This window comes from Carassius carassius, chromosome 8, assembly GCF_963082965.1.
Source record: "Carassius carassius chromosome 8, fCarCar2.1, whole genome shotgun sequence".
Taxonomy (NCBI): Eukaryota; Metazoa; Chordata; class Actinopteri; order Cypriniformes; family Cyprinidae; genus Carassius; species Carassius carassius.
Window position 1 is genome coordinate 33,048,383 of NC_081762.1, and position 24,262 is coordinate 33,072,644.

At 42.4% G+C, this 24,262-nt stretch overlaps 24 non-coding genes across 24 annotated transcripts; 1 reads left to right on the forward strand and 23 right to left on the reverse strand.

The window, feature by feature from the left end:
* Positions 1 to 255: 255 nt before the first annotated feature.
* trnaq-uug (transfer RNA glutamine (anticodon UUG)) lies at positions 256 to 327 on the reverse strand. Its single transcript has one exon. It is a non-coding gene; the product is annotated as a tRNA-Gln (tRNA).
* Positions 328 to 462: 135 nt separating this feature from the next.
* trnaf-gaa (transfer RNA phenylalanine (anticodon GAA)) lies at positions 463 to 535 on the reverse strand. The gene has a single exon. It is a non-coding gene; the product is annotated as a tRNA-Phe (tRNA).
* Positions 536 to 2,075: 1,540 nt separating this feature from the next.
* trnaf-gaa (transfer RNA phenylalanine (anticodon GAA)) lies at positions 2,076 to 2,148 on the reverse strand. Its single transcript has one exon. It is a non-coding gene; the product is annotated as a tRNA-Phe (tRNA).
* Positions 2,149 to 2,254: 106 nt separating this feature from the next.
* trnai-aau (transfer RNA isoleucine (anticodon AAU)) lies at positions 2,255 to 2,328 on the reverse strand. Its single transcript has one exon. It is a non-coding gene; the product is annotated as a tRNA-Ile (tRNA).
* An 884-nt stretch (positions 2,329 to 3,212) lies between these two features.
* Positions 3,213 to 3,284, reverse strand: trnaq-cug (transfer RNA glutamine (anticodon CUG)). The gene has a single exon. It is a non-coding gene; the product is annotated as a tRNA-Gln (tRNA).
* Positions 3,285 to 3,378: 94 nt separating this feature from the next.
* On the reverse strand, positions 3,379 to 3,450 carry trnaq-uug (transfer RNA glutamine (anticodon UUG)). The gene has a single exon. It is a non-coding gene; the product is annotated as a tRNA-Gln (tRNA).
* A 135-nt stretch (positions 3,451 to 3,585) lies between these two features.
* trnaf-gaa (transfer RNA phenylalanine (anticodon GAA)) lies at positions 3,586 to 3,658 on the reverse strand. The gene has a single exon. It is a non-coding gene; the product is annotated as a tRNA-Phe (tRNA).
* A 106-nt stretch (positions 3,659 to 3,764) lies between these two features.
* Positions 3,765 to 3,838, reverse strand: trnai-aau (transfer RNA isoleucine (anticodon AAU)). The gene has a single exon. It is a non-coding gene; the product is annotated as a tRNA-Ile (tRNA).
* Positions 3,839 to 3,933: 95 nt separating this feature from the next.
* On the reverse strand, positions 3,934 to 4,005 carry trnap-ugg (transfer RNA proline (anticodon UGG)). Its single transcript has one exon. It is a non-coding gene; the product is annotated as a tRNA-Pro (tRNA).
* An 820-nt stretch (positions 4,006 to 4,825) lies between these two features.
* Positions 4,826 to 4,897, reverse strand: trnaq-cug (transfer RNA glutamine (anticodon CUG)). The gene has a single exon. It is a non-coding gene; the product is annotated as a tRNA-Gln (tRNA).
* Positions 4,898 to 5,117: 220 nt separating this feature from the next.
* trnap-ugg (transfer RNA proline (anticodon UGG)) lies at positions 5,118 to 5,189 on the reverse strand. Its single transcript has one exon. It is a non-coding gene; the product is annotated as a tRNA-Pro (tRNA).
* An 820-nt stretch (positions 5,190 to 6,009) lies between these two features.
* On the reverse strand, positions 6,010 to 6,081 carry trnaq-cug (transfer RNA glutamine (anticodon CUG)). Its single transcript has one exon. It is a non-coding gene; the product is annotated as a tRNA-Gln (tRNA).
* Positions 6,082 to 6,175: 94 nt separating this feature from the next.
* On the reverse strand, positions 6,176 to 6,247 carry trnaq-uug (transfer RNA glutamine (anticodon UUG)). The gene has a single exon. It is a non-coding gene; the product is annotated as a tRNA-Gln (tRNA).
* A 134-nt stretch (positions 6,248 to 6,381) lies between these two features.
* On the reverse strand, positions 6,382 to 6,454 carry trnaf-gaa (transfer RNA phenylalanine (anticodon GAA)). The gene has a single exon. It is a non-coding gene; the product is annotated as a tRNA-Phe (tRNA).
* A 106-nt stretch (positions 6,455 to 6,560) lies between these two features.
* Positions 6,561 to 6,634, reverse strand: trnai-aau (transfer RNA isoleucine (anticodon AAU)). Its single transcript has one exon. It is a non-coding gene; the product is annotated as a tRNA-Ile (tRNA).
* Positions 6,635 to 13,179: 6,545 nt separating this feature from the next.
* On the reverse strand, positions 13,180 to 13,251 carry trnaq-cug (transfer RNA glutamine (anticodon CUG)). Its single transcript has one exon. It is a non-coding gene; the product is annotated as a tRNA-Gln (tRNA).
* Positions 13,252 to 13,345: 94 nt separating this feature from the next.
* On the reverse strand, positions 13,346 to 13,417 carry trnaq-uug (transfer RNA glutamine (anticodon UUG)). Its single transcript has one exon. It is a non-coding gene; the product is annotated as a tRNA-Gln (tRNA).
* Positions 13,418 to 14,242: 825 nt separating this feature from the next.
* trnaa-agc (transfer RNA alanine (anticodon AGC)) lies at positions 14,243 to 14,315 on the forward strand. Its single transcript has one exon. It is a non-coding gene; the product is annotated as a tRNA-Ala (tRNA).
* Positions 14,316 to 15,148: 833 nt separating this feature from the next.
* On the reverse strand, positions 15,149 to 15,220 carry trnaq-uug (transfer RNA glutamine (anticodon UUG)). Its single transcript has one exon. It is a non-coding gene; the product is annotated as a tRNA-Gln (tRNA).
* Positions 15,221 to 15,355: 135 nt separating this feature from the next.
* On the reverse strand, positions 15,356 to 15,428 carry trnaf-gaa (transfer RNA phenylalanine (anticodon GAA)). The gene has a single exon. It is a non-coding gene; the product is annotated as a tRNA-Phe (tRNA).
* A 276-nt stretch (positions 15,429 to 15,704) lies between these two features.
* trnap-ugg (transfer RNA proline (anticodon UGG)) lies at positions 15,705 to 15,776 on the reverse strand. The gene has a single exon. It is a non-coding gene; the product is annotated as a tRNA-Pro (tRNA).
* A 4,242-nt stretch (positions 15,777 to 20,018) lies between these two features.
* Positions 20,019 to 20,090, reverse strand: trnaq-uug (transfer RNA glutamine (anticodon UUG)). Its single transcript has one exon. It is a non-coding gene; the product is annotated as a tRNA-Gln (tRNA).
* Positions 20,091 to 20,396: 306 nt separating this feature from the next.
* trnai-aau (transfer RNA isoleucine (anticodon AAU)) lies at positions 20,397 to 20,470 on the reverse strand. The gene has a single exon. It is a non-coding gene; the product is annotated as a tRNA-Ile (tRNA).
* Positions 20,471 to 20,566: 96 nt separating this feature from the next.
* On the reverse strand, positions 20,567 to 20,638 carry trnap-ugg (transfer RNA proline (anticodon UGG)). The gene has a single exon. It is a non-coding gene; the product is annotated as a tRNA-Pro (tRNA).
* Between the last annotated feature and the right edge of the window lie 3,624 nt (positions 20,639 to 24,262).

Below are 24,262 nucleotides of genomic sequence, written 5' to 3' on the forward strand. Positions count from 1 at the left end.
TTGATCAAAAGTAAGCCACAGGCGAAACGCGATTTTTGGACTAAAAGGTGCCGAAAAGTATTTCAGACATTGTCCTGCGCAAACTGGTGGCAAAATAGGTCCCACCGAGATTTGAACATGGATTACTTGATTCAGAGTGCTAACCATTACACCATGGAACCTTAACTGGTGCAGCTGTTGCTCACAGGGCCACAAACACTGGCACCATCTCCAAACTAGTGCTGTTTTATCTTTTCCTGCGGCAAGAAAGCACACAGGCTCCACCGAGATTCGAACTCAGATCGCTGGATTCAAAGCCCAGAGTGCTGACCATTACACCATGGAACCAAAACTGCTTGGTTGGAGGCCAACTTGGAAACAGATAGCTCTCTGGCTGTGGGGAAGCAGTTATACAGAGAGGTTGGAACCCAGTGATTTTTGGTCAATGGCCCGCCTCAAAAAAGGGAAAAGTGTGGGAGATGTTGCCAAAACCCGGGATCGAGCCAGGGACCTTTAGATCTTCAGTCTAACACTCTCCCAACTGAGCTATTTCGGCTACAACAAACCTCTGCTTAGCAAGCAGGGATTTCAGTGAGATCACCATACTCTTTGTCGGAGCTGAAGCGCAGAGCAGAGATGAGCCCCCAGACAATAAAAACAGCTGGCCAGTACGGGGATCGAACAGGCGACCTTGGCGTTATTAGCACCACGCTCTAACCAGCTGAGCTAACCGGCCTGGCTTAGCCATCCATGTCTGCCTGATTGGAAAAAACTGCCATAATGTTTGTGAATGCAATGAGACAATAAAGCTTCACGTTTTAACCCGAACAAGGGATCGTCCAGGATTTGAACCCGGGAACTCTCGCACCCAAAGCGAGAATCATACCCCTAGACCAACAAGCCTTCTTTCCCTAAGCTAAGAAAAAAGAGCTATTCCACCATCAACAAAAGAAGGAACATGAACTAACGTGGAAGCAATCAAAGTCCTCGAGACAGTGTGAAAGGCTAACGAATGCAAGTTGGCCTCTTAATTGACCTAAAAATGGGGCTGTATCTAACATGTAGAGGGATGTTAGGGAGGACAGCTGAAACGGTCAGATGTCACTTAGACCAGCGGGTCTCAATTCCAGTCCTCGCGCCCCCTGCTCTTCACATTTTGTAAGTTTCTTGTATAGCTTCAGACATTTGTTCCATTCGAACGTAAGTGCCCTGAGAACTGGACATCACATGACAGCCCTCCGTGATTCAAGTTCAAAGCGTATGTATATGTTCAATTCATAGTGAGTAATACAGTGGTGTATCGACGTATACAGAGGTAAAGGATGTCACACTTCTCCATGTGTGAAGAAGTTGCGCAGCACAAATCCGTGAACCAATGTTCCAAAGTGAAGTATACTTTGACGGATTTCCCCTGCTCAGGGAGTGGGGAGCAATGAACACTGTGTAGGGACCATGTCAATCACTAGGAGCTCACTTCTAATGAGCTGATTATCCGAATCAGGTGTGCTAACAAAGAGAGACATGCAAAACATGCAGACCTGGGGGAGCGAGGACTAGAATTGAGAACCGCTTCCTTAGACTTTAAGTCAGTGTGAGCAAAAGAGGTGAGAAGTTGTGTGCATGACCCGAGTGTTCCAAGGTAGCCTACATAATACAAGAATCCATACACATGCATACTGGCGTAACAAGACCGAGAAGGTCCTGCGCAAACTGGTGGCAAAATAGGTCCCACCGAGATTTGAACTCGTATCACTGGATTCAGATTCCAGAGTGCTAAACATTACACCATGGAACCTTAACTGGTGCAGCTGTTGCTCACAGGGCCACAAACACTGGCACCATCGCCAAACTAGTGCTGTTTTATCTTTTCCTGTGGCAAGAAAGCACACAGGCTCCACCGAGATTCGAACTCAGATCGCTGGATTCAAAGCCCTGAGTGCTGACCATTACACCATGGAACCAAAACTGCTTGGTTGGAGGCCAACTTGGAAACAGATAGCTCTCTGGCTGTGGGGAAGCAGTTATACAGAGAGGTTGGAACCCAGTGATTTTTGGTCAATGGCCCGCCTCAATAAAGGGAAAAGTATGGGAGATGTTGCCGAAACCCGGGATCGAACCAAGGACCTTCAGATCTTCAGTCTAACTCTCTCCCAACTGAGCTATTTCGGCTACAACAAACCTCTGCTTAGCAAGCAGTTATTTTAGTGAGATCACCCTACTCTTTGTTGGAACTGAAGAGCAGAGCAGAGATGAGCCCCCAGACAATAAAAAAAGCTGGCCAGTACGGGGATCGAACCCGCGACCTTGGCGTTATTAGCACCACGCTCTAACCAGCTGAGCTAACCGGCAAGGCTTAGCCATCCATGTCTGCCTGATTGGAAAAAACCTGCCATAATGTTTGTGAATGCAATGAGACAATAAAGCTTCATGTTTTAACCTGAACAAGGGCTCGTCCGGGATTTGATCCTCGAGACAGTGTGAAAGGCTAACGAATGCAAGTTGGCCTCTTAATTGACCTAAAAATGGGGCTGTATCTAACATGTAGAGGGATGTTAGGGAGGACAGCTGAAACGGTCAGATGTCACTTAGACCAGCGGGTCTCAATTCCAGTCCTCGCGCCCCCTGCTCTTCACATTTTGTAAGTTTCTTGCATAGCTTCAGACATTTGTTCCATTCGAACGTAAGTGCCCTGAGAACTGGACATCACATGACAGCCCTCCGTGATTCAAGTTCAAAGCGTATGTATATGTTCAATTCATAGTGAGTAATACAGTGGTGTATCGAGGTATACAGAGGTAAAGGATGTCACACTTCTCCATGTGTGAAGAAGTTGCGCAGCACAAATCCGTGAACCAATGTTCCAAAGTGAAGTATACTTTGACGGATTTCCCCTGCTCAGGGAGTGGGGAGCAATGAACACTGTGTAGGGACCATGTCAATCACTAGGAGCTCACTTCTAATGAGCTGATTATCTGAATCAGGTGTGCTAACAAAGAGAGACATGCAAAACATGCAGACCTGGGGGAGCGAGGACTAGAATTGAGAACCGCTTCCTTAGACTTTAAGTCAGTGTGAGCAAAAGAGGTGAGAAGTTGTCTGCATGACCCGAGTGTTCCAAGGTAGCCTACATAATACAAGAATCCATACACACTCTCTACGTTAGTTAATTTTTTCGGACTAAAAGGTGCCGAAAAGTATTTCAGACATTGTCCTGCGCAAACTGGTGGCAACATAGGTCCCACCGAGACTTGAACTCGGATCACTGGATTCAGAGTCCAGAGTGCTAACCATTACACCATGGAACCTTAACTGGTGCAGCTGTTGCTCACAGGGCCACAAACACTGGCACCATCGCCAAACTAGTGCTGTTTTATCTTTTCCTGCGGCAAGAAAGCACAAGGGCTCCACCGAGATTCGAACTCAGATCGCTGGATTCAAAGCCCAGAGTGCTGACCATTACACCATGGAACCGAAACTGCTTGGTTGGAGGCCAACTTGGAAACAGATAGCTCTCTGGCTGTGGGGAAGCAGTTATACAGAGAGGTTGGAACCCAGTGATTTTTGGTCAATGGCCCACCTCAAAAAAGGGAAAAGTGTGGGAGATGTTGCCGAAACGCGGGATCGAACCAGGGACCTTTAGATCTTCAGTCTAACGCTCTCCCAACTGAGCTATTTCAGCTACAACAAACCTCTGCTTAGCAAGCAGGGATTTTAGTGAGATCACCCTACTCTTTGTGGGAGCTGAAGAGCAGAGCAGAGATGAGCCCCCAGACAATAAAAACAGCTGGCCAGTACGGGGATCGAACCCGCGACCTTGGCGTTATTAGCACCACGCTCTAACCAGCTGAGCTAACCGGCCTGGCTTAGCCATCCATGTCTGCCTGATTGGAAAAAACTGCCATAATGTTTGTGAATGCAATGAGACAATAAAGCTTTACGTTTTAACCTGAACAAGGGCTCGTCCGGGATTTGAACCCGGGACCTCTCGCACCCAAAGCGAGAATCATACCCCTAGACCAATGAGCCTTCTTTCCCTAAGCCAAGAAAAAAGAGCTATTCCAGCATCAACAAAAGAAGGAACATGAACTAACGTGGAAGCAATCAAAGTCCTCGAGACAGTGTGAAAGGCTAACGAATGCAAGTTGGCCTCTTAATTGACCTAAAAATGGGGCTGTATCTAACATGTAGAGGGATGTTAGGGAGGACAGCTGAAACGGTCAGATGTCACTTAGACCAGCGGGTCTCAATTCCAGTCCTCGCGCCCCCTGCTCTTCACATTTTGTAAGTTTCTTGTATAGCTTCAGACATTTGTTCCATTCGAACGTAAGTGCCCTGAGAACTGGACATCACATGACAGCCCTCTGTGATTCAATTTCAAAGAATATGTATATGTTCAATTTATAGTGAGTAATACAGTGGTGTATCGAGGTATACAGAGGTAAAGGATGTCACACTTCTCCATGTGTGAAGAAGTTGCGAAGCACAAATCCGTGAACCAATGTTCCAAAGTGAAGTATACTTTGACGGATTTCCCCTGCTCAGGGAGTGGGGAGCAATGAACACTGTGTAGGGACCATGTCAATCACTAGGAGCTCACTTCTAATGAGCTGATTATCCGAATCAGGTGTGCTAACAAAGAGAGACATGCAAAACATGCAGACCTGGGGGAGCGAGGACTAGAATTGAGAACCGCTTCCTTAGACTTTAAGTCAGTGTGAGCAAAAGAGGTGAGAAGTTGTCTGCATGACCCGAGTGTTCCAAGGTAGCCTACATAATACAAGAATCCATACACATGCATACTGGCGTAACAAGACCGAGAAGGTCCTGCGCAAACTGGTGGCAAAATAGGTCCCACCGAGATTTGAACTCGGATCACTGGATTCAGAGTCCAGAGTGCTAACCATTACACCATGGAACCTTAACTGGTGCAGCTGTTACTCACAGGGCCACAAACACTGGCACCATCGCCAAACTAGTGCTGTTTTATCTTTTCCTGCGGCAAGAAAGCACACAGGCTCCACCGAGATTCGAACTCAGATCGCTGGCTTAGCCATCCATGTCTGCCTGATTGGAAAAAACCTGCCATAATGTTTGTGAATGCAATGAGACAATAAAGCTTCACGTTTTAACCTGAACAAGGGCTCGTCCGGGATTTGAACCCGGGACCTCTCGCACCCAAAGCAAGAATCATACCCCTAGACCAACTAGCCTTCTTTCCCTAATCCAAGGAAAAAGAGCTATTCCAGCATCAACAAAAGAAGGAACATGAACTAACGTGGAAGCAATCAAAGTCCTCGAGACAGTGTGAAAGGCTAACGAATGCAAGTTGGCCTCCTAATTGACCTAAAAATGGGGCTGTATCTAACATGTAGAGGGATGTTAGGGAGGACAGCTGAAACGGTCAGATGTCACTTAGACCAGCGGGTCTCAATTCCAGTCCTCGCGCCCCCTGCTCTTCACATTTTGTAAGTTTCTTGTATAGCTTCAGACATTTGTTCCATTCGAACGTAAGTGCCCTGAGAACTGGACATCACATGACAGCCCTCCGTGATTCAAGTTCAAAGCGTATGTATATGTTCAATTCATAGTGAGTAATACAGTGGTGTATCGAGGTATACAGAGGTAAAGGATGTCACACTTCTCCATGTGTGAAGAAGTTGCGCAGCACAAATCCGTGAACCAATGTTCCAAAGTGAAGTCTACTTTGACGGATTTCCCCTGCTCAGGGAGTGGGGAGCAATGAACACTGTGTAGGGACCATGTCAATCACTAGGAGCTCACTTCTAATGAGCTGATTATCCGAATCAGGTGTGCTAACAAAGAGAGACATGCAAAACATGCAGACCTGGGGGAGCGAGGACTAGAATTGAGAACCGCTTCCTTAGACTTTAAGTCAGTGTGAGCAAAAGAGGTGAGAAGTTGTCTGCATGACCCGAGTGTTCCAAGGTAGCCTACATAATACAAGAATCCATACACATGCATACTGGCGTAACAAGACCGAGAAGGTCCTGCGCAAACTGGTGGCAAAATAGGTCCCACCGAGATTTGAACTCGGATCACTGGATTCAGAGTCCAGAGTGCTAACCATTACACCATGGAACCTTAACTGGTGCAGCTGTTGCTCACAGGGCCACAAACACTGGCACCATCGCCAAACTAGTGCTGTTTTATCTTTTCCTGCGGCAAGAAAGCACACAAGCTCCACCGAGATTCGAACTCAGATCGCTGGATTCAAAGACCAGAGTGCTGACCATTACACCATGGAACCAAAACTGCTTGGTTGGAGGCCAACTTGGAAACAGATAGCTCTCTGGCTTGGGGAAGCAGTTATACAGAGAGGTTGGAACCCAGTGATTTTTGGTCAATGGCCCGCCTCAAAAAAGGGAAAAGTGTGGGAGATGTTGCCGAAACCCGGGATCGAACCAGGGACCTTCAGATCTTCAGTCTAACGCTCTCCCAACTGAGCTATTTCGGCTACAACAAACCTCTGCTTAGCAAGCAGTGATTTCAGTGAGATCACCCTACTCTTTGTCGGAACTGAAGAGCAGAGCAGAGATGAGCCCCCAGACAATAAAAACAGCTGGCCAGTACGGGGATCGAACTCACGACCTTGGCGTTATTAGCACCAAGCTCTAACCAGCTGAGCTAACCAGCCTGGCTTAGCCATCAGTGTCTGCCTGATTGAAAAAAACTGCCATAATGTTTGTGAATCCAATGAGACAATAAAGCTTCACGTTTTAACCCGAATCATGTGTGCTAACAAAGAGAGACATGCAAAACATGCAGACCTGGGGGGAGCGAAGACTAGAATTGAGAACCGCTTCCTTAGACTTTAAGTCAGTGTGAGCAAAAGAGGTGAAAAGTTGTCTGCATGACCCGAGTGTTCCAAGGTAGCCTACATAATACAAGAATCCATACACATGCATACTGGCGTAACAAGACCGAGAAGGTCCTTAAACACAAAAGCTTAATCTCTTTGTTAATTCGACAACATAATCTCGGCCAGTGCAAAGGAGCAAGCCCAGAGGAGGGATAGCCTCTTTGCATCAAACCCGTCATTCCCAGCTATGCTCGTCATTCTTGAAAGGCCAGTGGAATTAGCTGAAATGGTAGCGCGCTTGCTTAGCATTTGAGAGGTAGCGGGATCGATGCCCGCATTCTCCAAGTTGGCTCCTGCCCTTTTACTCACACATCCCTAGATCAGTTGTTTTCAATCCTGTCCTGGAGGCATCCCTGCCCTGCACATTTCGCATTTCCCCTCATCTAACACACCTGTTTCAAATCATTAGCTCATTAGTAGAGACTGCAAGACCTGATTTGTGTGTGTCTAATAAGGGAGACATACAAAATGTTCAGGGCAGTGGTGCCTCCAGGTAAGGTTTGAAAACCATTGCCCTAAAGAGACCGACTGAGCGTTGACGCAATGCTGCCACACTCCCACGTTAGCTTTTTTTGGGCTCACAGCTGCCAAAAATTATTTCAGACATGGTCCTGTGCAAATTGGTTGCAAAACAGTGCCATTTTACGCACAGTTCCCTAAAGCAGTGGTTTTCAAACCTTTCCTGGAGGCACCCCTGCCCTTCACATTTTGAATGTTTCCCTCATCTAACACACCTGTTTCAAATCATCAGCTCATTAGTAGAGACCGCGAGACCTTCTTCTTCTTCTTCTTCTTCCTTTTAATGGCGGTTGGCAAAGAACTTTTAAGTGTGCATTACCGCCACCTTCTGATATGGAGTGTGGATCACAATAGCCTTTTCTCACTGTCACTACTACCCTTAAATAAATAATTAAATAAATACATACATAAATAAGCCAATAAATAACTTCATAAATATCTAATAACATTATTAATATTCATACATTATTATTATTATTATTAAATACAACTTCCTAAGACAACTAAACTCATATCCTTCTACTCAGCCCTGTTTTATTCAAAAACACAAATATCGCTCTATACCCAACATGCCCTGAATTCATTTGTAATATTTCCTTCATTTCAAATCTAATTTTTTCTTTCCTAAACCAGTCTTTCAGCCTCATCCTTTCCTCCTTATACCTATGACAATTAATAATTACATGTTCTACTGTTTCGTTAATATTACAGACCTCACACATCCCAGTCTCATGTTTCCCTATTATTTTAAGCGTACTATTTAATCCAGTATGCCCAAATCTCATTCTCGAAATAATGTCCTCTTCTTTTTTATTCCTATTATTTTCTCTCATACCTCCTACCCTCTTTTGGATACTGTAGTACATTCTCGCTTTTGTTTCTATATTCCACTCCTCTTGCCACTTCTTTCTCATTTCTGCTTTAATTATGCTTTTAACTTCCGCCTTACTATACCTTATTACCATATCTATCTCTGTTTTTTTTTGTAGCATTTTTGGCATATTTATCAGCCAATTCATTTCCCTCTATTCCTATATGGGCTGGAATCCAGATGAATTTTATTACCACTCCTACTCTATTAATTCTATAAACAGCTTGGGCTATTTCCAACAAAATATCCTGTCTTGCTTCTGAATGCATGTTCTTAATACTGGTTAACGCACTGCTTGAATCTGACCCTATTAACACTTCCCTTGACCTACTATTTTCAACCCACTCAAGAGCTAAGAGAATGGCCAGCATTTCTCCTGTATACACTGACAATTTATCATTTACTCTCTTATTAAACATAACATTCTTTTCTGGTATAATGAACGCAGCTCCTACTCTATCATCTTCTGTTTTTGATGCATCTGTATATATCTTAGTAAACATAGAATACTTCTCCTCTAGGTATCTACTAACCTGACTCCTATCAATATTATTCTCTTTCTTCCACTCTAAAAAATGCAAATCTAACCCAAACTCCCCTAATAACCAAGGTGGAACATTAGATAATGGCACAGTTGGGCTTACCGTAATATCTCCTATCCCTATTCCATTGACTGCATTGCTTATTATCCAACCAAAGCTCTTAATCTGTCGTCTTTCCCTTTCTTGACAAGGTTGTAACACCCTCTGAGTCGGGTGACTTCCATTATGCCCTTTTAAATTACGTTAATTTACGTAATACGTTGACGATATCTGATTTCTTCTAATCTCCAATGGCATTTCATTCATTTCTACTTGTAATGCTGCTACTGGAGTTGTTTTAAAAGCACCAGAACATAGTCTCAGCGCCTGACTTTGAATAACATCCAACTTTTTTAATAATGTTCTTGAAGCAGACTGGTAAACTGCACATCCATAATCAATAACTGCCCTAATTAAGCCAATATATACTGCTTTCAACGAGGTCCTACTTGCTCCCCACTCTCTACCTCTCAGACACCTTACCACATTCAATATTCTTTTACATTTTTCAACAACACTCTCAATATGTATTTTCCAGTTAAGTTTTTTGTCAAACCATATCCCTAGATATTTAAAACATTCCACTCTCTCTAGATTTTTGTCATAAAGTTTAAGTTGAATCGGTTCTTGATTTTTCCTTTGAGAAAAACAGACTACTTTGGTCTTTCCCACTGAAAACCTAAAACCCCATTCCATTCCCCATCTCTCTACTTCCCCAATTGCCTCTTGCATCTTCCTCACTAAATATTCTATATTTCTTCCCTTTTTCCACATAACACCGTCATCTGCAAATAAAGCAACAGTTATAGATCTATCAACTCTACTAAACACTTCATTTATCATAATTGAAAACAAAACTGGACTAACTATACTCCCTTGAGGAGTTCCATTTTCCACTAAATACTTTGTACCTACTTCTTTACCTACTCTTACTGCGATCCACCTATCAGTTAAAAAGTTCTTGATCCAACTATACATTCTCCTTCTTATTCCCATTTGATAAATCTTAATCATTAGTCCTTGTTTCCACAACATATCGTACGCCTTCTCAACATCAAAAAATACAGATACTATACTTTCTTTATTAATTTGAGCTTTCCTAATTTCATTCTCTAAACATATAGCCGGATCTATTGTGCTTCGTCCCTTTCTAAACCCGCTCTGGTAATCCTTTATCAATTTCTTTGTCTCCAAATAATACTTTAATCTTTCATTTATCATTTTTTCCATAATTTTCCCTACATGTGAAGTTAAAGCAATCGGTCTATAACTTTCTGCCAAAGTCGGATCCTTACCTGGCTTACATATGGGGACAATAATTGATTCTTTCCACTGTTTTGGCAAACATCCCACTTCCCATACCTTATTATATAACTTTAATAACGTTTCTTTACTCTCATCATTTAAATTTTTTATCATACAATAACTTATTTGATCATTCCCTGGCGTTGTTTTTCCTGACTTTCTTAATACATTATTCAACTCACCCATTGTAAACATCACATTTATAGTACTTTCATTTTCCCCATCAACTTGTATTACTTCGACACTATCTCTCACTGTTTTCTCCCTCTGTATCTTTTCCTCATTACTCAAATTACCATTACTATGTACTTTAACAAATGTCCTTGCCAGCAACTCTGCTTTACCTTTGTTCTCTACTATTACTTTCTCTCCTTCTTTCATTATAGGATATCCATACTCTCTTTTATTTCCTGACATTCTCTTTATCATACCCCATACTCTATCTAATGGTGTACTTCTTCCTAGAGATTCACAATACTTCCCCCAAAAGTTTTTCTTAACTCTCTTTATTGTCTTCCTTACCACAGCCTGCTTCCTTTTATATTCAATTAAATCCTGAAAGTTATGTGTTCTTTTCAAAACTTTAAATGCTTTATTTCTCTCTTTTATTACCTTTGTGCACTCTTGCGTCCACCATGGTACTATTTTCTTTCTACTACTGCCTCCTCTTCTTGGTATTGACTCTTTTGCTGCATCTAAAATAATACTACTTATTTCCTCATTCAGATCTTCAACTCCCTGATATAAACAAACCTCCTTTAATTTTCCTTTGGACAAAATTCTAAACTTGTTCCAATCTGCTTCCTCAAATTTCCACCTACTTACTCTCTCTTTCTTTTGCATATCCCTTTCTATTCCAATTTCTGTATATACAGGATAATGATCACTCCCTATAGTACTTTCCTTATTTACTTCCCAACTACTTATCCCTACCAAAGAATGGGACACCAACGTAAGATCTATTGCGGTTTCTGTACCCTTACTTAAATTTATCCATGTACCAGACCCATCATTTAGACATACTAATTCCTTTTCATCCATTATTTCTTCTAAAATTTCTCCATTTAAATCTTCACTTTCACCCCACACCTTACTATGTGCATTAAAATCCCCGCACCAAATAATTTTCCCTCTCCACTCCTCCAGTATTGACTCTAGTTGTACTCTCTCTAGCTTTTTACATGGGTTATAGAAGTTAATCACTTTAATCTTTTCTTTCTTGTTCCATATTTCAATAACTATTACCTCTAATTCTTGTATTGTTTTTAACCTCCTATATACTATACCCTCTCTAATAAATATGGCACACCCCCTCCAATTCCATTTCTTCTATCTTCACGTATGATATTATATCCTTTAATGAAATCCAGATTAGGTTTGAGCCATGTTTCCTGAATGCAAATGATATCTGGTTTCTTTCCTAGTTTATCAATAAATCCCTTAAACTCATATCCATTTGCTAACAAACTTCTAGCATTCCATTGAATTACCAACATTAAGTAATGTTTTGAGAAGCTGTATCTGCATTCCCTTCTCCATGGTTAAGGTCAGCATGTATCTTTTCCCATGACAAATCTTTCATGTTTAAGAACTTAGCTGCTGCCTTAACTATGATTTTAATCTTCTCTGTTTTTGTTTTTGCTTGTTCTGAACAATTTATGACATATGCTACAAAAAGCACTATCCTATCCATTGACATTCTTGTATTTTCCTGTTCTGACCCCATTTCTTCCTTATTCGTACCACTGTCTTCTTTTCCTCTTCCATTATTACATATTTTCACAGCCTCTGCATATGTTACTTTCTGATTTGATTTCACTTTTTGAACCTCTACTGCCTTTTTCCGGACTTCACAGCCCCCATATGCTGCTGTGTGGTTCCCTCCACAGTTACAACACTTTATTGTAACATTACTCCCACATTCTCCATATGCATGTTCTCCTCCACATCTACCACATCTCTGTTTCCCTTTACATACATTTGCAGTATGCCCATACTGCTGACATTTGTAACATCTTAACGGAGGAGGTACATATTCTCTGACGTTAAAGCTCATGTATCCTACCATCACTTTCATAGGAAGCACCTCATCTTTAAACTGTAGCAGTACGGACTCGCTATCAGTTTTTCCTCCATTCCTGAAAGCCTGCATTCGAGTGATTTCTGTGATCACTCCTCCTTTAATCACTTTCCTTAGTTCTTCCAAATTCTCTTCAATGGGAATTCCTGTTATCACTCCCTTAGTTCCTCTCTTCTCACCAATTATTTTTTTCTCCACTATTTCTTTTTTACATACTGATTGCAGTTTCATAGTTTTATTTTTCTGCTCAGCATTTTTGCATTTCACCAATAGATTTCCATCGCAACACTTTCGCCATTTCTATTTCCCCAATCGCTTTTTTCAATCCATTTGTAAGAGTGATCAGGCCAACTGATGTAATTTCATCCCCCTCTTTAAATTTAATAATGATCTTAAACTCTTCCATCATTACCTTTTTCCTTACTTCTTGAATTTCTTCATCCTCTTCTAATGTTCTCTTACTTGTCATCTGACTATTTCTATACTCTTTTTTCCCTCCTCCTTTCCTACTCGTACTCTTTTCCCAACCCATCTGCATATCTTCATCCTCTGAAAATCCACTATAATTTGCCATTCTGATCCAGTCACAAATCAGATTATGCCATGAACCCGCACACAAACAACCAAAATAAACTTTGAAGCAACTAAGAGAAAACAAAACAAAAACTTTCCTCTTCAGCAATGTTTCTGCTCGTGTTCAAAATGCTCCCGAGGCCGCGTCTCCAGCCCTCTACCGGAAGTTCGCTCTCCCGCGAGACCTTATTTGGGTGTGTCTAATAAGGGAGACAATAAAAATGTGCAGGACAGGGGTGCCTCCAGGACAGGTTTGAGAACCACTGCCCTAAAGAGACAGACTGAGCATCGATGCAATGCGGCCACACTCTCTATGTTAGTTAATTTTTTTTGGACTAAAAGGTGCCGAAAAGTATTTCAGACATTGTCCTGCGCAAACTGGTGGCAAAATAGGTCCCACCGAGATTTGAACTTGGATCACTGGATTCAGAGTCCAGAGTGCTAACCATTACACCATGGAACCTTAACTGGTGTGGCTGTTGCTCACAGGGCCACAAACACTGGCACCATCGCTAAACTAGTGCTGTTTTATCTTTTCCTGCGGCAAGAAAGCACACAGGTTCCACCGAGATTCGAACTCAGATCGCTGGATTCAAAGCCCAGAGTGCTGACCATTACACCATGGAACCGAAACTGCTTGGTTGGAGGCCAACTTGGAAACAGATAGCTCTCTGGCTGTGGGGAAGCAGTTATACAGAGAGGTTGGAACCCAGTGATTTTTGGTCAATGGCCCGCCTCAAAAAAGGGAAAAGTGTGGGAGATGTTTCTGAAACCCGGGATCGAACCAGGGACCTTTAGATTTTAAGTCTAACACTCTCCCAGCTGACTTATTGTGGCTACAACAAACCTCTGCTTAGCAAGCAGGGATTTCAGTGAGATCACCCTACTCTTTGTCGGAGCTGAAGAGCAGAGCAGAGATGAGCCCCCAGACAATAAAAACAGCTGGCCAGTACGGGGATCGAACCCGCAACCTTGGCGTTATTAGCACCACGCACTAATCAGCTGAGCTAACCGGCCTGGCTTAGCCATTAGTGTCTGCCTGATTGAAAAAAACCTGCCATAATGTTTGTGAATGCAATGAGACAATAAAGCTTCACGTTTCAACCCGAATCAGGTGTGCTAACAAAGAGAGACATGCAAAACATGCAGACCTGGGGGGAGCGAGGACTAGAATTGAGAACCGCTTCCTTAGATTTTAAGTCAGTGTGAGCAAAAGAGGTGAGAAGTTGTCTGCATGATCCGAGTGTTCCAAGGTAGCCTACATAATACAAGAATCCATACACATGCATACTGGCGTAACAAGACCGAGAAGGTCCTTAAACACAAAAGCTTAATCTCTTTGTTAATTCGACAACATAATCTCGGCCAGTGCAAAGGAGCAAGCCCAGAGGAGGGACAGCCTCTTTGCATCAAACCCGTCATTCCCAGCTATGCTCATCATTCTTGAAAGGCCAGGGGAATTAGCTCAAATGGTAGAGCGCTCGCTTAGCATGCGAGAGGTAGCGGGATCGATGCCCGCATTCTCCAAGTTGGCTCCTGCCCTTTTACTCACACATCCCTAGATCAGTGGTTTTCAATCCTGTCCTGGAGGCATTCCTGCCCTGCACATTTCGCATTTCCCTTCAACTAACACACCTGTTTCAAATCATCAGCTCATTAGTAGAGACTGCAAGACCTGATTTGGGTGTGTCTAATAAGGGAGACATACAAAATGTTCAGGGCAGGGGTGCCTCCAGGAGAGGTTTGAAAACCATTGCCCTAAAGAGACCGACTGAGCGTTGACGCAATGCTGCCACACTCCCACGTTAGCTTTTTTTTGGGATCATAGCTGCCAAAAAGTATTTCAGACATGGTCCTGTGCAAATTGGTTGCAAAACAGTGCCATTTTACGCACAGTTCCCTAAAGCAGTGGTTTTCAAACCTGTCCTGGAGGCACCCCTGCCCTTCACATTTTGAATGTTTCCCTCATCTAACACACCTGTTTCAAATCATCAGCTCATTAGTAGAGACCGCGAGACCTTATTTGGGTGTGTCTAATAAGGGAGACAATAAAAATGTGCAGGGCAGGGGTGCCTCCAGGACAGGTTTGAGAACCACTGCCCTAAAGAGACAGACTGAGCATCGATGCAATGCGGCCACACTCTTTACGTTAGTTAGAGAGTTTGCGCAGGACATTGTCTTGCGCAAACTGGTGGCAAAATAGGTCCCACCGATATTTGAACTCGGATCACTGGATTCAGAGTGCTAACCATTACACCATGGAACCTTAACTGGTGCAGCTGTTGCTCACAGGGCCACAAACACTGGCACCATCGCCAAACTAGTGCTGTTTTATCTTTTCCTGCGGCAAGAAAGCACAAGGGCTCCACCGAGATTCGAACTCAGATCGCTGGATTCAAAGCCCAGAGTGCTGACCATTACACCATGGAACCGAAACTGCTTGGTTGGAGGCCAACTTGGAAACAGATAGCTCTCTGGCTGTGGGGAAGCAGTTATACAGAGAGGTTGGAACCCAGTGATTTTTGGTCAATGGCCCACCTCTAAAAAGGGAAAAGTGTGGGAGATGTTGCCGAAACGCGGGATCGAACCAGGGACCTTTAGATCTTCAGTCTAACGCTCTCCCAACTGAGCTATTTCAGCTACAACAAACCTCTGCTTAGCAAGCAGGGATTTTAGTGAGATCACCCTACTCTTTGTGGGAGCTGAAGAGCAGAGCAGAGATGAGCCCCCAGACAATAAAAACAGCTGGCCACTACGGGGATCGAACCCGCGACATTGGCGTTATTAGCACCACACTCTAACCAGTTGAGCTATCCGGCCTGGCTTAGCCATCCGTGTCTGCCTGATTACCAAAAACCTGCAATAATGTTTGTGAATGCATTGAGTCAATAAAGCTTCACGTTTTAACCTGAACAAGGGCTCGTCCGGGATTTGAACCCGGGACCTCTCGCACCCAAAGCGATAATCATACCCCTAGACCAACGAGTCTTCTTGCCCAAAGCCAAGAAAAAAGAGCTGCAAGACCTGATTTGGGTGTGTCTAATACGGGAGACATACAAAATGTTCAGGGCAGGGGTGCCTCCAGGAAAGGTTTGAAAACCATTGCCCTAAAGAGACTGACTGAGCGTTGACGCAATGCTGCCACACTCCCACGTTAGCTTTTTTTGGTCTCACAGCTGCCAATAAGTACTTCAGACAAGGTCCTGTGCAAATTGGTTGCAAAACAGTGCCATTTTACGCACAGTTCCCTAAAGCAGTGGTTTTCAAACCTGTCCTTGAGGCACCCCTGCCCTTCACATTTTGAATGTTTCCCTCATCTAACACACCTGTTTCAAATCATCAGCTCATTAGTAGAGACCGCGAGACCTTATTTGGGTTACTTTTCCTTTTTGCAAAACAAATTACCTGAGTTTTATCTACTGAAAACCGAAATCCCCATTCATTTGCCCAATTTTCTACCATTTTAACGGCATTCTGCAAACATCTTTCCACATACTTTACATTACGCCCTCTTTTCCACAGTGCTCCATCATCCGCATATAAAGATCTTCCAATGCCCCTATCAACCTTTGTAAAGATGTCGTTAATCATAATATTAAACATAATTGGACTACTAACGCTTCCCTGAGGTGTTCCATTCTCTATTGTGTGTATCTGAGAAAAAGCAGTACTTACTCTTACTTGTATAGTTCTGTTAAACAGGAAATCCTTGATCCAGTTATACATTCTTCCTTTAATTTCCATTTTTTCTAACTTAATTAAAAGTCCCTCTTTCCACATCATGTCATAAGCTTTTTCAACATCAAAAAATAACCCAACTAAAGCTTCCTTATTTACCTGAGCCTTTCTTATTTCAGATTCCAGGCACAGTACTGAGTCCATTGTATTACGTCCTTTCCTAAATCCACTTTGATAAGGTGATAAAATATTATCCCTTTCAATGACATATACTAATCTACTCATGACCATACGCTCCATTATTTTGCATAGATTAGACGTTAAAGCTATAGGTCTATAATTATTTGGCTGTGTATGATCTTTGCCTGGTTTTGGAATTGGCACTATGACACCATGCTTCCAGTCATTTGGTAACTTTCCTAACTCCCAAACCTTATTAAAAAGCCTCAAAATTGTCTCTAATGCTGTCTCTGATAAATGTTTTACCATCTCATAACAAATGTCATCTCTGCCTGGAGATGTTTGCTTAACCCCTGCAAGCGCTTTTTTCAATTCGTACAAAGTAAACTCTGAATCCATTGTACTTCCTGAAAGTCCCTTTTCCTCCAATAAATGAGGATATTTACTTAGTATCTGGTCCCTAGTTTTCCTCGCATCCTCTGATAAATTCGAATTACTATGAATTTTAACGAATGTTTCTGCAAATACCTCTGCTTTACCGCTTTCAGATATAATTTGTCTATTATTATATTCTAATACAGGTATGTTGTAATCTCTTTGTATCCCTCCCATCTTTCGTATCATATTCCATAACTCACTTATTTCAATGTCTTCCCCTATTCTATTACAAAATTCCCTCCAATAATTTCTTTTAGACGTCCAAATGACTCTTCTCACTATAGCTTGTGCCCTTTTATAACTTATTAAATCATTATAATTAAGTGACCTTCTTACCTTCTTGAGTGCTTTATTTCTCCTTTTTGTTGCCTCACTACACTCCTCGTTCCACCATGGCATAACTTTCTTCCTGCTGCCTGCCTTCCTCTTACCTATTACTTCTACAGCTGTACTCTGAAGAACCTTGCATATTTCATTATTAAAAACATCAACATCTTCTATACATTTACTAATGTCCTTCATTTTGCTTCCACATAACTCCTTATACTTATCCCAATCCGCTGACTTGAACCTCCACCTAGGCATTCTTTCCCCCACTCTTTGTTCTATATCTACTCCAACTTTACTGCAAATAGGAAAATGATCACTTCCTACTGTACTTTGTTTTAGTACTTTCCATTCACATTTACTCGCTAAACTTTCAGATACTATTGTCAAGTCTAATACCGAATGCCTTCCCTTATTCAAATCAATTCTAGTATGACTTCCATCATTAATGCACACTAATCTTCCCCAATCTAGCATATCTTCAATGATCTTACCATTATAATCTGTTTTTGCGCTTCCCTATATTGAACTATGAGCGTTAAAATCACCACACCACACCGTTTTTTGACTTTCATTTCCTCCTATACTTTCTAGAATATCCTTGCTTAACCTATCACATGGATTGTAAAAATTAATTATTCTAATACACCTTGATCCTTCCCATATTTCCACCACCACAACTTCTACTTCCCCATCTACCTGTTTTATACCCAATTCCTTGCTTTATAAAAGTAGCTACTCCACCTCCATTCCCTTGTTGTATATCCCTCCGAATAGTAGTATATCCATGTATTAGAAAGTTATATTGTGACTTAAGCCAAGTTTCCTGTATACATATAATATCTGGGCCTTTCTCTTGGTCTGCTATAAATTTCTTAAACTCCTGTCCATTTGCAATCAAACTTCTTGCATTCCATTGCAAGATATATAACACCATTAAGATCCACCACATGTTGTCTGACTATTTACTGCTTGACTATTTAATGTTGGAATCTTGAGCCTTTCATTTATCATGTCAACAGTAACATTCCCCAGATCCAAGTACTTTTCTGCAGCTCTGATAATGATTTTGATTCTTTCAGTCCTGCTTTCAGTTTGAGCTGAACAGTTCACTACTTCAGCGATAAATGTTACAAATGCCACCTTATCATCCACTACTACCTTTTCATCTCTTTGTTCTTTACTCTGTTGTTTTGAATGAATTTCTTCATTCATAGTTTCATTTGTTTTAGGAATCTGGTTTACTTTCTTCAATGCCTCAGCGTATGTTATTCCTTCTGTCGTTCTAACATTTTGAACCTTGACTGCCTTTTTCCATACCTGACAACCACCGTATCCTGCACTATGATCCCCACCACAGTTGCAGCATTTAGGATTTACACCTTGCCCACATTTGCCGTACTCATGTTCACCTCCACACCGCGCACATCTCTGCTTACCTCTGCATACTGCCGCTACATGACCGAATTTTTGACACTTATAACATCTTAGCGGCGGAGGAACGTATGGTCTTACTGCATATCTTACAAATCCTAAATAATATTTCTCTGGCATTTTATTTTCATCAAAGTTTATCATTACTGAGAGGCTGTCCATCTTCTCGTTATTTCTAACACACTTGAGCCGTTTAACAATCTTTACTGCTGCTCCCGTGATATTTCTTTTAATCTTCTCCTCCGTGACATCTGTCGGAATCCCTGTTACAACACCTCTAACCCAATTCTTTTCTTCCGGTATCGAGCACAACACCTTATGTCCAATCATCGATTTTATACCCAGAGCTGATTTTTGCTGCCTACTGTCTTTACAAAACAACAACAGATTGCCATCCCTCAAAGTCGTAATGCTTTCAACTGTCCCTATCATTTATTTCAATGTTTTCGTCAGCTTCAACGGATTAATCGCATTTACCGAGTCAACAAACTTCAACAATACCTTATATTCCTCTTTCCTTCTTCTAGTCTGGAGATTTCCTTTCTCACTACCCGATTCTGAAGACTGTTTCTTTCTTTTCCGATTTTCTACTACACTCCACTTACTACTTCCATTCTCGCCGCCTCCACTATCCACATCCTCCATTTCCGGATCACTTCCGGAATCTACGCTACTTCCTTCCATCATCACTCCACACCTCCAGCCCTGTCCTGGAGGCACCCCTGCCCTTCACATTTTGAATGTTTCCCTCATCTAACACACCTGTTTCAAATCATCAGCTCATTAGTAGAGACCTCGAGACCTTATTTGGGTGTGTCTAATAAGGGAGACAATAAAAATGTGCAGGGCAGGGGTGCCTCCAGGACAGGTTTGAGAACCACTGCCCTAAAGAGACAGACTGAGCATCGATGCAATGCGGCCACACTCTCTACGTTAGTTAATTTTTTTGGACTAAAAGGTGCCGAAAAGTATTTCAGACATTGTCCTGCGCAAACTGGTGGCAAAATAGGTCCCACCGAGATTTGAACTCGGATCACTGGATTCAGAGTCCAGAGTGCTAACCATTACAACATGGAACCTTAACTGGTGTAGCTGTTGCTCACAGGGCCACAAACACTGGCACCATCGCCAAACTAGTGCTGTTTTATCTTTTCCTGCGGCAAGAAAGCACACAGGCTCCACCGAGATTCGAACTCAGATCGCTGGATTCAAAGCCCAGAGTGCTGACCATTACACCATGGAACCGAAACTGCTTGGTTGGAGGCCAACTTGGAAACAGATAGCTCTCTGGCTGTGGGGAAGCAGTTATACAGAGAGGTTGGAACCCAGTGATTTTTGGCCAATGGCCCGCCTCAAAAAAGGGAAAAGTGTGGGAGATGTTGCCGAGACCCGGGATCGAACCAGGGACCTTTAGTCTAACGCTCTCCCAACTGAGCTATTTCGGCTACAACAAACCTCTGCTTAGCAAGCAGTGATTTCAGTGAGATCACCCTACTCTTTTTCAGAGCTGCAGAGCAGAGCAGAGATGAGCCCCCAGACAATAAAAACAGATGGCAAGTACGGGGATCGAACCCGCGACCTTGGCGTTATTAGCACCACGCTCTAACCAGCTGAACTAACCAGCCTGGCTTAGCCATCCATGTCTACCTGATTGGAAAAAACCTGCCATAATGTTTGTGAATGCAATGAGACAATAAAGCTTCACATTTTAACCTGAACAAGGGCTCGCCCGGGATTTGAACCCGGGGCCTCTCGCACCCAAAGCAAGAATCATACCCCTAGACCAACGAGCCTTCTTGCCCAAAGCCAGGAAAAAAGAGCTATTTCAGCATCAACAAAAGAAGGAACATGAACTAACGTGGAAGCAATCAAAGTCCTCGAGACAGTGTGAAAGGCAGTGTGCAAGTTGGCCTCTTAATTGACCTAAAAATGGGGCTGTATCTAACATGTAGAGGGATGTTAGGGAGGACAGCTGAAACGGTCAGATGTCACTTAGACCAGCGGGTATCGATTCCAGTCCTCGCGCCCCCTGCTCTTCACATTTTGTAAGTTTCTCGTATAGCTTCAGACATTTGTTCCATTCGAACGTAAGTGCCCTGAGAACTGGACATCACATGACATCCCTCCATGATTCAAGTTCAAAGCGTATGTATACGTTCAATTCATAGTGAGTAATACAGTGGTGTATCGAGGTATACAGAGGTAAATGATGTCACACTTCTCCATGTGTGAAAAAGTTGCGCAGCACAAATCCGTGAACCAATGTTCCAAAGTGAAGTATACTTTGACGGATTTCCCCTGCTCAGGGAGTGGGGAGCAATGAACACTGTGTATGGACCATGTCAATCACTAGGAGCTCACTTCTAATGAGCTGATTATGCGAATCAGGTGTGCTAACAAAGAGAGACATGCAAAACATGCAGACCTGGGGGGAACGAGGACTAGAATTGAGAACCGCTTCCTTAGACTTTAAGTCAGTGTGAGCAAAAGAGGTGAGAAGTTGTCTGCATGATCCGAGTGTTCCAAGGTAGCCTACATAATACAAGAATCCATACACATGCATACTGGCGTAACAAGACCGAGAAGGTCCTTAAACACAAAAGCTTAATCTCTTTGTTAATTCGACAACATAATCTCGGCCAGTGCAAAGGAGCAAGCCCAGAGGAGGGACAGCCTCTTTGCATCAAACCCCTCATTCCCAGCTATGCTCGTCATTCTTGAAAGGCCAAGGGAATTAGCTCAAATGGTAGAGCGCTCGCTGCGCGAAGGAAGGGGTCCAATCTTTGAGCCCCGCACGCAAGCGAAAAAGACGCAGAACACGTGAAAACGCCGAAGGATTTCCCCTGCGGCAATACTCGGGGTATATGTTTCTGCGTTTTGAAGAGTTGTTATTACATGTGAAACAATTTTACCCTCCGCGGCCTGGATTCGAACCCGTGCTCTCTCAGATGAGCCGTGACGTCATATGTCCACGACGTGTATTGTTAAGCGTGCAATAAACCGAGACTTTTATTTTGTTATCTATGACATACCATTGATTGCTTTTATACTACATAGATTTGTGTGAGTGTGTGTGTGTGTGTATTATTAAAAAAAACTTTTTCATGTTTGTGTTTAAATAGAATTAATAAAAAACGTTTCTTCAAATATGTTTTGTGTGTGTGGATATGATTTGATTGATATGATTTAGCAGATTTTTTTTTATCTGATCAAAAAAATGTTCTATTAAAATGAATACAAACACATACACACAATATAAAAAGAACAATATAAAAGAGTGGGCCCAAGTAATATATACAAAATGTTTTATTAAAATGAACACACACATACATACACACAATATAAAAAGGACAATATGATAAGAGTGGGCCCATATAATATAAACAAAATATATACAGGATAGATATAATGTACTTGTATAAAAAAAAATATGAAAAGAGTGGGCCCATATAATATAAACAATATATATATATATACAGGAAAGATATTATGTACTACTTATATTAAAAAAATATATATGAAAAGAGTGGGCCCATATAATATATACAAAATATACACAGGAAATAAATTATTTACTATGGAGGCGGAGTTTGTCATTTATTTTGCCTGCCGCTGTTCTGCCAACCAATCATCTAAAGTTTTTCCATTAGAGGAGCGTGAGCAAAATGTGGCATTCCCATATCGGCTATGACCAAACTCTTTAGTTTTGGGCTGCCCACATTCGCTGCACTTGTTAAAAGTTACCCCTCGCACATACTTACTCTTATGGACTCCGCTTTCCGTCCCCAGGGCCCGCCGGCGCCTGTTCCTCTGGGTGTAATGGGACACAGAAGCAGCAGGCGCTGGAGCAGGCGCTGGAGCAGGCGCTGGAGCAGGCGCTGGAGCAGGCGCTGGAGCAGGCGGAGCTGGGCCTGGACCGGATGTCAAAGCACCAGAAGATGAAATCACCATCGACACAGTCATGTCTGGGTTAATGACTAGTGTGCCTAACAGTGACCCAGGTGCTGAAATGGGCTGCACAACTCCTGCTGCTGTGGGGACGGGTGCGATAGGGCACTCCCTTTTGGCAGCAGTGGGCCGGCGACCCGGTCGCAGAATTGGAGCCTGTCCTTCTCGATTTGGCGGAAGGATAAATTGATGTTTTGGGCCTGATGTTGATGGCACGTCATCCAATTTTTCCCTCGGCAGAGGAAGCTGCGTATCAGCCACATCAATTGGGTCAGATGGAGTCAGTCCCTGGGCGAGGACACTCATTTCCTGATTCTTCTGCTGCCGTTGAAACCTGAAAGTAAATTACTTGTAAAATATATATATATATATTGCTTATATGTTTCATCCATCAGCCTTCGACTGTTAAGCACCAGGTCTCGGATGTGGTGGTAACCTGAAAGGATTTTAGACCACCTGGGGGTGCAAACTCCAGCCTTCTTGGTCGGTGACTTGTGTAAAGCACACAGCTTCATACAAATGGCCTCAACCAAGCGGCTGGTGCTGGGCCACTGTGCTGGACCCCCAGGATGTCCAATCAGACACCGTTTCACACTCTCCACACCCGGTGTGACTCCGGACCGCTTCGGTGCCTTAAAGCGCCCATGTGTCAGCTGAGGCTGATGTCGAGGCTGATAGTTGACCCGCTGTTTATCAACGTCAGGGAGAGCTGTCCACAGCTGGATGGCCTCTGTCACCTGCAGGTCGGTGAGGTAAGGAGCCTCACGAAGACCCACCAGGAAACCAGCCAGATCCTGGACCTTGTCCCACCCAGCGATGCCATCAGGTCCAATGACTGCTCCCTAGTAAATGCAGATTAGTGTTAATATACACTTTCAGTCAAAAGCCTTTGAACAGAAATATTTTTTTACATTTTTTAAAGAATTCTGCTCAACAAGCCTGCATTTATTTTATTCAAATACAACAAAAACCATTATATTGTGAAATAATTTTACTATTTAAAATAAAAAATGCTTTCTATTTGAATATAGTTTAAAGTGTAAGTTATTTCTGTGATGCACAGCTGTATTTTCAGCATCATTCCTCCAGTCTTCAGTGTCACATGATCTTCAGAAATCATTCAGATATCCTGATTTGTTGTTCTAGAAACCTTTTTTTATTGATATTATTATCAATATTTAGAACAGTTGTGTACATTTTGTTCAAGATTCTTTGATGAATAGAAGGATCCAAGATAAGAGTTTATCTGTAATAAAAAGCTTTTTTAACATTATACACTATACCATCCAAAAGTGTGGAGTCAGAACATTTAAATCATTATATATTTAGTATTAAATTATAGAAATTAATACTTTTATTTAGCAAGGACGCATTAAATAGATGATAAAGACATTTATAATGTTACAATATATACTGAACTTTCTATTCATCAAAGAAACCTAAACAAAAAATCTCTAGGAGCTATTTTT